The sequence below is a fragment of the Triticum urartu genome, chromosome 2 (assembly GCF_003073215.2).
Source record: "Triticum urartu cultivar G1812 chromosome 2, Tu2.1, whole genome shotgun sequence".
NCBI classification, from domain to species: domain Eukaryota; kingdom Viridiplantae; phylum Streptophyta; class Magnoliopsida; order Poales; family Poaceae; genus Triticum; species Triticum urartu.
This window is the reverse complement of record NC_053023.1, coordinates 289,758,734-289,767,792: the sequence shown is the minus strand read 5'-3', so window position 1 is coordinate 289,767,792 and position 9,059 is coordinate 289,758,734.

Sequence of the window (9,059 nt, the reverse complement as noted above, 5' to 3'; positions counted from 1 at the left end):
TGCTGATAGTCAGTGGGTAAGTCCTGCCCATTGTGTCCCTAAGAAGGGAGGTATTACTGTCGTTCCTAATGATAAAGATGAATTGATTCCTCAAAGAATTATTACAGGTTATAGGATGGTAATTGATTTCCACAAATTAAATAAGGCTACTAAAAAGGACCATTACCCCTTACCTTTTTATCGATCAAATGCTAGAAATATTATCCAAACATACACATTTTTGCTTTCTAGATGGTTATTCTGGTTTCTCTCAAATACCTGTGTCAGCCAAGGATCAATCAAAGACTACTTTTACTTGCCCTTTTGGTACTTTTGCTTATAGGCGTATGCCTTTTGGTTTATGTAATGCACCTGCTACCTTTCAAAGATGCATGATGGCTATATTCTTTGACTTTTGTGAAAAGATTTGTGAGGTTTTCATGGACGATTTCTCCGTCTATGGATCTTATTTTGATGATTGCTTGAGCAACCTTGATCGAGTTTTGCAGAGATGTGAAGAAACTAATCTTGTCTTGAATTGGGAAAAGTGCCACTTTATGGTTAATGAAGGTATTGTCTTGGGGCACAAAGTTTCTGAAAGAGATATTGAGGTTGAGAAAGCCAAGGTTGATGCTATTGAGAAGATGACATGTCCCAAGGACATAAAAGGTATAAGAAGTTTCCTTGGTCACGTCGGTTTTTATAGGAGGTTCATTAAGGACTTCTCAAAAACTTATCGGCCTCTGACTAATTTGTTACAAAAAGATATACCATTTGTCTTTGATGATGATTGTGCAGAAGCATTTGAAATACTTAAGAAAGCATTGATCTCTGCACCTATTGTTCAGCCACCTGATTGGAATTTACCCTTTGAAATTATGTGTGATCCTAGTGATTATGTTGTAGGTGCTGTTCTAGGGCAAAGAGTTGATAAGAAATTAAATGTTATTCAATATGCTAGTAAAACTCTAGACAATGCTCAGAGAATTTATGCCACTACTGAAAAAGAATTCTTAGCAGTTGTATTTGCTTGTGATAAGTTCAGACCTTATATTGTTGATTCTAAAGTAACTATTCACACTGATCATGTTGCTATTAAATATCTTATGGAAAAGAAAGATTCTAAACCTAGACTTATTAGATGGGTTCTCTTGCTACAAGAATTTGACTTACATATTGTTGATAGAAAGGGAGCTGAGAACCCCATTGCAGACAACTTGTCTATGTTAGAAAATGTGCTTGATGACCCACTACCTATTGATGATAGCTTTCCTGATGAGCAATTAAATGTCATAAATGCTTCTCATACTGCTCCATGGTATGCTGATTATGCTAATTACATTGTTGCTAAGTTTATACCACCTAGTTTCACATACCAGCAAAAGAAAAAGTTCTTCTATGATTTGAGGCATTACTTTTGGGATGACCCACATCTTTATAAAGAAGGAGTAGATGGTGTTATTAGACGTTGTGTACCTGAGCATGAATAGGAATAGATCCTACGCAAGTGTCACTCTGAAGCTTATGGAGGATACCATGCTGGAGATAGAACTGCACATAAGGTATTGCAATCTGGTTTTTATTGGCCTACTCTCTTCAAGGATGCCCGTAAGTTTGTCTTATCTTGTGATGAATGTCAAAGGATTGGTAATATTAGTAGACGTCAAGAAATACCTATGAACTATTCACTCGTTATTGAACCATTTGATGTTTGGGGCTTTGACTATATGGGACCTTTTCCTTCCTCTAATGGATATACACATATTTTAGTTGTTGTTGATTACGTTACTAAGTGGGTAGAATCTATTCCAACTAGTAGTGTTGATCATAACACTTCTATTAAAATGTTTAAAGAAGTTATTTTTCCAAGATTTGGAGTCCCTAGATATTTAATGACTGATGGTGGTTCACATTTTATTCATGGTGCTTTCCGTAAAATGCTTGCTAAGTATGATGTTAATCATAGAATTGCATCCCCTTATTACCCTCAGTCTAGTGGTCAAGTAGAATTGAGTAATAGAGAGCTCAAATTAATTTTGCAAAAGACTATTAATAGATCTAGAAAGAATTGGCCCAAGAAACTTGATGATGCATTATGGGCTTATAGAACTGCATATAAAAATCCTATGGGTATGTCTCCATATAAAATGGTTTATGGAAAAGCATGTCACTTACCTCTCAAACTAGAACACAAGGCTTATTGGGCTATTAAAGAGCTCAATTGTGATTTTAAACTTGCTGGTGAGAAGAGATTATTTGATATTAGCTCACTCGATGAATGGAGAACCCAAGCCTATGAAAATGCCAAGTTGTTTAAAGAAAAGGTTAAAAGATGGCATGATAAGAGGATACAAAAGTGTGAGTTTAAGGTAGGTGATTATGTATTACTATACAACTCTCATTTAAGATTTTTTGCAGGAAAACTTCTCTCTAAATGGGAAGGTCCTTACGTTATCGAGGAGGTCTATCGTTCCGGTGCCATAAAAATCAACAACTTCGAAGGCACAAATCCGAAGGTGGTGAACGGTCAAAGAATCAAACATTATATCTCAGGTAATCCCATAAATATTGAAACCAATGTTATTGAAACCAATGTTATTGAAACTGTAACAACGGAGGAATACATAAGGGACACTTTCCGGAATGTTTCAGACTCCGAAAAGGAATAGGTATGTGGTACGGTAAGTAAACCGACTCCAAAGTAGTTTTTAAGGCAATATTTCTCCATTTTGGAATATTTAGAAAATTAGAAAAATAAGAAGCAGTCCGGAAAGGACACGAGGGCTCCACGGGGGTGGAGGGCGCGCCCTGGTGCGCCCCCTACCTGGTGGGCAGCTCGTGTGCTTTCCGGACTCCATTTTCTTACACGGTACGTATTTTGGTCCGTAAAAATTCATTATATAATCTCCCGGGGGTTTTGACTCCCGTATCACGCAAATATCTCCTGTCTTTGTTTCGAGCTGTCCTACTGCAGATTTGAGCAACATGTCATCCCAGATTTGAGCAACATGTCGTCCCGAAAGGAGAGAGCTATGTGGCTGATTACCTTGCAGATCATACAGTATATGGGGTTGTGGAGCATTGTGGTTGTACCATGGAAGAAGAAGAGGACTATGAACCCAAGGGAAAGGAGGAGACGAGCTCAGATGAAGATGAAGTCCCACTACCTCAACTTGGGGACATGCATGTGGAGTTCAAAAAGTCAATCCTCCCTGACAAATAAAGACACCTAAGATCGAGTTTATCCCTTTTCGCCTCTTGCAGGAAAACAAACATTAACTATGCAAAAAGATACTGAGCCTAGAGCAGGAGATCGAGGACCTAAGGGACCAAAATTCTATCCTCAAGCGCAACTTAAGGAAGAAGCCTACGCCATCAACAAAACCACCATCTTCTCCACCAACAAAGAAGAATTGAGCATCTGGTATGTGCACTCCCCTTGTGAAGCGGAGCATCCTATGGACATCACCATGTCAAGAGTCCATTTGGCAAGTGACACGTGCCACATCTACTTCATACATACAAAGGTGAATCATCTCCTTTACACGTGTCCACTTGTACCTTTCGAGGATGGTATACTACTTGACCCCTCTCTCGTGTGCATACATAGGTGTGAGCGGAGCTACACATTCGTCGAGGAGGAGTCGAAGAAGAAGAGAACATCTACACCATCCAAGAGGGAAGCCTGGAAGCGAAGAAGGAAGCACCAAGAAGAAGGCATCAACTCCCAGGTGACCCCGTGCGCACGGGCCCCTCCGACCCCGTGCCCACGGGCCTCCCACGCTGGCGGTCCTGAAGACCCCGTGCGCACGGGCGTGTACCGTGCCCACGGGACTCACAGACCCCGTGCGCACGGGCCCTTGCGTCAGGTCTCTGGATACCCCGTGCGCACGGGCTCCACTTACCTCGTGCACACGGGGCCCCCTGTGTGATGTTGCGGGCTTTGCCCTTGTTTTACCATTTCGCCCCCACTTATCCCTCTCTTTGCCTAGGACTATATATACTCCTTCATCTCCTCCATTTAGACTTAGCTAAGAATAGATCTAAACACTAGAGCTTAGCTCATGTATCTCCCCTTGTGGGATTCCTCTTGATAGAGAGACACTCCATTGGAGTTCAAGGCCTCCATTAGAGAAGATCCCTAGTGGATTCAAGACCCCCTTGAGGGAAGGATCTATCTAGATCATCAAGCCCTCATCTCCTTCATAGGATTTGGGATGAAATCTACCATGTATCTTATCTCCCTTTGATTGTTCATGTACCTTGTGGATCTTGTGTGTTTGATTGTCTAGTGGATGTGTGATTGGACTTGTTCTTGAGTGTTCCTCTTGTTTTCCCTCTTGTGTTCATCTTGTTCTTGGGGATTCCCCCTCCAATTCGTGAAAGATCTCCACTTAGGGTTCCACCCTATACCATTTTGGTATCATGAGCCAAGGTTTCGCATGAAATTGGAGCCCCCCTCTTTGTTTTCTAGCCTAGTTTTGTTGATTTCGTCCTAAATTCGAAAAATTCCCAACCAAAAATAGCCCCAAAATTTTTTGTGATTTGTTTGTTTTGATGATGTTTTGTTGGATTTGATCCATGGATTTGCTTCGTTTCAAGTGGATCTAGCTTTCCTCCACCTTCCCCTACCTTCCATCCTTCGATTTTGACCCCAATTTCAAGTTTACCCACGGATCCGGAGCAGTTCATCCGCTCACAGAGCACCCCGTGCACACGGGCCAGACAGACCCCGTGCGCACGACCCTTCCAGTGCGTTTCGGCCGCTTCCCCTTCGACCACCCACCCTCCCATACCACCCCCATACTCCCAGCTAAACCCCAGCAACGAGATCTATCCATCTGGAGCCTAGATCGGGAAGAAATCTGCCAAACCCGTGTGTTCCAGGTGACCCTGTGCCCTCGGTGTGTGTACCATGCGCACGGCACCCCGTGCCCACAGGCCCTAGACCCCGTGCGCACGCCCCCCCCTACAGCAGCCGCGAGTACTTCACCATTTCGCCCATAACTTCCACATCCGGAGTCCGATTTTCGCATTCTTTAGCTCGATGAGTACCTATGGACATCCCCCATCCACCTAGATAGGTTCCATCACCATTTCACTCCATCTAAAATTTGACATTTTGGCATCTTTGCCTAGGCCTTCCACCATATCATCCGCAAAACCACCATAGCCTTCCGCAACCTAACCCATTTTGCTCCATTTAGCATTTGTGGTTGTTTGAGTGGTGACTTGAGTCTCCTAAGGTGTTTCGGCTACTTAGGGATGGTTGCTTCTTCATCATCCATCACCACCACTTCCACATTGCCATCTCCGCTACCACCTTTTGACTTTTGCCCTTGAGATTTTGAGTTCGCGGTTTTTACCGTTTCCTAAGGTGTTTCGGCTACTTAGGGATGAGTCTCCATCATCTTGGTATCTACATCAAGAACACCACCACTCACCATCTTCAAGGACGGTAACCTCGACGACACCATTGTACATTCCCCCTTACAGTTGCATTGATAACCCATAGCCCCTTTTGCGTCACTTGCCTATCGAGACTAGCCATTTGAGTATTGCCGACAACGTTACTTGTGCACATTAGTGATCTACACCTTCCATTGCATACATACCATATCATATTGGTATCATCATATCATCTCTTGTGTCACAAGATTGTTCCCGCATATACACAATTTCTATCTTGGTTTGTGCATTTCGCATAGTGGCCATATCAAAAAAAAAGAGAATAAGCTTTTAAGCAAAAGAAAAGAGAGCAAAGAGCTTGTAAGCAAGTGCCATAGCATCATACCACATTGCGCATAAGATGGTCATATCGGATCATCTTGAGAAGAACAACGGGAACATCATACATATAGCATACTTGGGATAGAAAGCTCATACATTTTGCATCTTATAGGTTGTGCACAAGTGTCGTATCCGCCTATTGAGCAATCGTGCTAGCGTCTCTCTTGAGTTGTGCAACACGAGCATTTTCTGTGGATTCCACATTTTGTGCTCATTCCTTGGTTGCACGACCCCATTTATCTATCCGTGTGTGTGTTTCCGTGTGCCACATATTGCTATTCGTCTACTTGTTTCACTTGCGAATTTGTGAATCTTTTCCAACATTATTGACTCTTGCTAACATTTTGCATAAAAAATTTGTGCCACTATCCTCACCGAGCTCCACCATAAGCTTTACTTGATAGGTGTGAGTGAACAAGTCCGGTACCAATTCCACTATTCTTTCATCTCACATTGAGTGATACGAGATACATCCTCAACTTTGGGAAAAGGTAGCTTGGTATTGTTTATCTCATTTCCTACTCACCTTTGCTCGAGTTTTGTGATGCATAGGCAAGGCATTTCACCTCCGGTCTACAACCACGACGACGAGTTCGATGCTATGAAGAACGTCATCAACGCCAAGATGGACAAGCACATGGAGGAGCTCAAGGTCCTCATCAAGAATGGCAAGCGGTCTTCCTCATCGTCGAGAAGACGCTCAAGTGCAAAGACTTCCGTGCTACCATCTCCGGCAAGTACACACAAGCATCGACATCGACAAGACCATGAAGAGCAACCTACTGGACGAGAGTTGGCTTCTCTGCCACCCCCGTGCACACGGGCCCTCGACCCCCGTGCACACGGCCTCCAGCACCCCCGTGCGCACGGGCCATACAGTACAACAACATCGACTACAAGGCTACAGCTTCTTCAACACCTTTGGCATCTTCGCCAAGTGACTTCAAGGCATCTTATCCTTCGGACGTACGACATCTTCGCCTACTCCACGAGCTCAAGTCCACTACTCCCTCGAGCTACTACGACCTCGACACCAACCATGAGATTCCTTTCTATGGGACTCTAGAACCCGAGGAGTATCTCTAGTGGGAGCGTTTGATGGACGACTACCTCAAGCTACATCAAGTCCCTCCCGAAGATCAAGTGAAGTGCGCCTCAAGAAACTTCCACGACTACGCGTCCACATGGTGGCTTCACACACCTTCGGAGAGCTACGACATGAGTTGGCCCAAGACAAAGAGAGTTTTGCGGCGAGAGTTCGTGCCTCCAACCTACACGGAACAACTTCTACGCCAATTGGAGAACACCATCCAAGGATCCAAGTCCATCAACGAGTACTTCAAGGAGATGAAGCATGCCTTGCGACGTGCCGACGTGGACGACCCCATGTCAATGAAGTTCCACTTCATGATGGGATTGAACAACGACATCTCCAAGCCTATCTTCCTCGAGAACTACAAGTCCCTCGATGACAACTACATTGGTGCTCTCAAGGCGGAACAAGAACTCATGAAGGCCAAGGCTTCTCCACCCCAAGCACACTTCTCGAAGACCAAGCTCCAACACGACGAGCATGAGGCTAGTACCACCATGATGTCCAAGCCCGACGAGCTCCAAGACGATGCTCCCAAGTTTGACTTCACTGCCATCCCTCTTTGTGGCATTGATGATGTCGAGTCTCCTATGACTCTTTTTCAAGACGGTGCGGCGACGAGTTCAACTACGGAGACCTTCAACGACCAAGCTTTGTACGCGAGCAACATGGTGGCGAGCAAGGATGATGCTTCCATCTTAGGAGGCGAGAGTGATGATGTGCCATCTTCGGCCTTCATCCATGGCGACGGCGATGAGATGGTTGAGTATGTCACCTCGACCACGGCGACGCATGATGACTTAAGTGACTTTTACCACCATATTGAGAGTGAGAGTGACTTCACCCCTAGCCCCATATATGATGTGTTTCCACAATTCCCATGTGAGGATAACCACAACCCCCACCTCTTGAGTGAGAGGAGTGACTCCACCATATGTGAGTTTGAGTGCACCTATTGTGAGGGAGTGAGTGAACCACCACATAGAGAGAGTGAGGTAGTTGATAGGGCATGTGAGGCCACTATGATTTCTAACGACTTGACCTCTACCTCTATTGTGTCTTCTCATTTGGTGCTAGGTCCCTTATATGATGACGCGCCGATTCTCGACGACTTCGTCCTACCTTTGGACAAGACGATGGCCATGGCGGAATGTGATGCACCCCCCACATGGTTCCATCAAGATGAAGATGACCACAATTTGGTCTTTCCCACCTCACCTACACCACATGAGTGGAATGACAAAGGTAACATAGGTGAAGGTGATGCTCTAGTCCCACTAGTGGACATTCTTGACGTTGATTGCTTGCATGATGTTGATCAACCTATTTACATGCTTCCTGCTAGTGTGACTTTCCCATGCGATGATTTACCCATTTATGATGAGTATTATGATTGCCATGTGGAGTCTATTAGTTGTGAAGCCATGTTACATAGGATTTCTTGTGCTAATTCTCTCGGTCACATCATGTTTGCCAATCCGCTTGACTTGTCATATGCTATGCATGAGATCGACCACATGTCATATTTGCAATCTCTTCATAGTGACTATGCAGATGCCATTAAGATTAACCCAATTTGCACTTATGGCATAGATGACAAGCCCATGGTTATTGGCATTTGTTTTTCTTGTTATGACATTGATATGCTCCCTTTGCATCATTTATCTCATATGCCATGCCATGAACACCTAGCTTCGGATATGCATTGTTTTGGATGTTGTCCATTTTCTCCATATGATGTTTCCATTATTGCTCATGAGGAGACCCCCATAGTTTCCTCATACATTTTAGGAGATTTTGATTCATCCTATCCATTGCATGATCCCACTACTTGTGTGCATCATTGAAAGTGCAACTATCCCTAGGTGGTTTTGGTAATTCATAACAACATATAGCTCATTGAGCTAATGCTATTCCAAGATGATTATTTCAGGAAAGCTCAATGATTGGCATGGATGTGAAAGTGGAACCCTCAAAATGCTAAGGAAAAAGGATTGGCTCAAGCTCAAAAGCTCAAGACTCTTCATTTTATATTTTAGTGATCCAAGATCACATTGAGTCTTTAGGAAAAGCCAATACTATCAAGGAGGGATGAGGTGTTGCATAATGAGCCTCTTGCTTCATGTGCTTAGTGATATGCTCCAAAAACCCTCAACTACTTTCCCATATCCACATATGACCTAAACCCTAAGCCAAA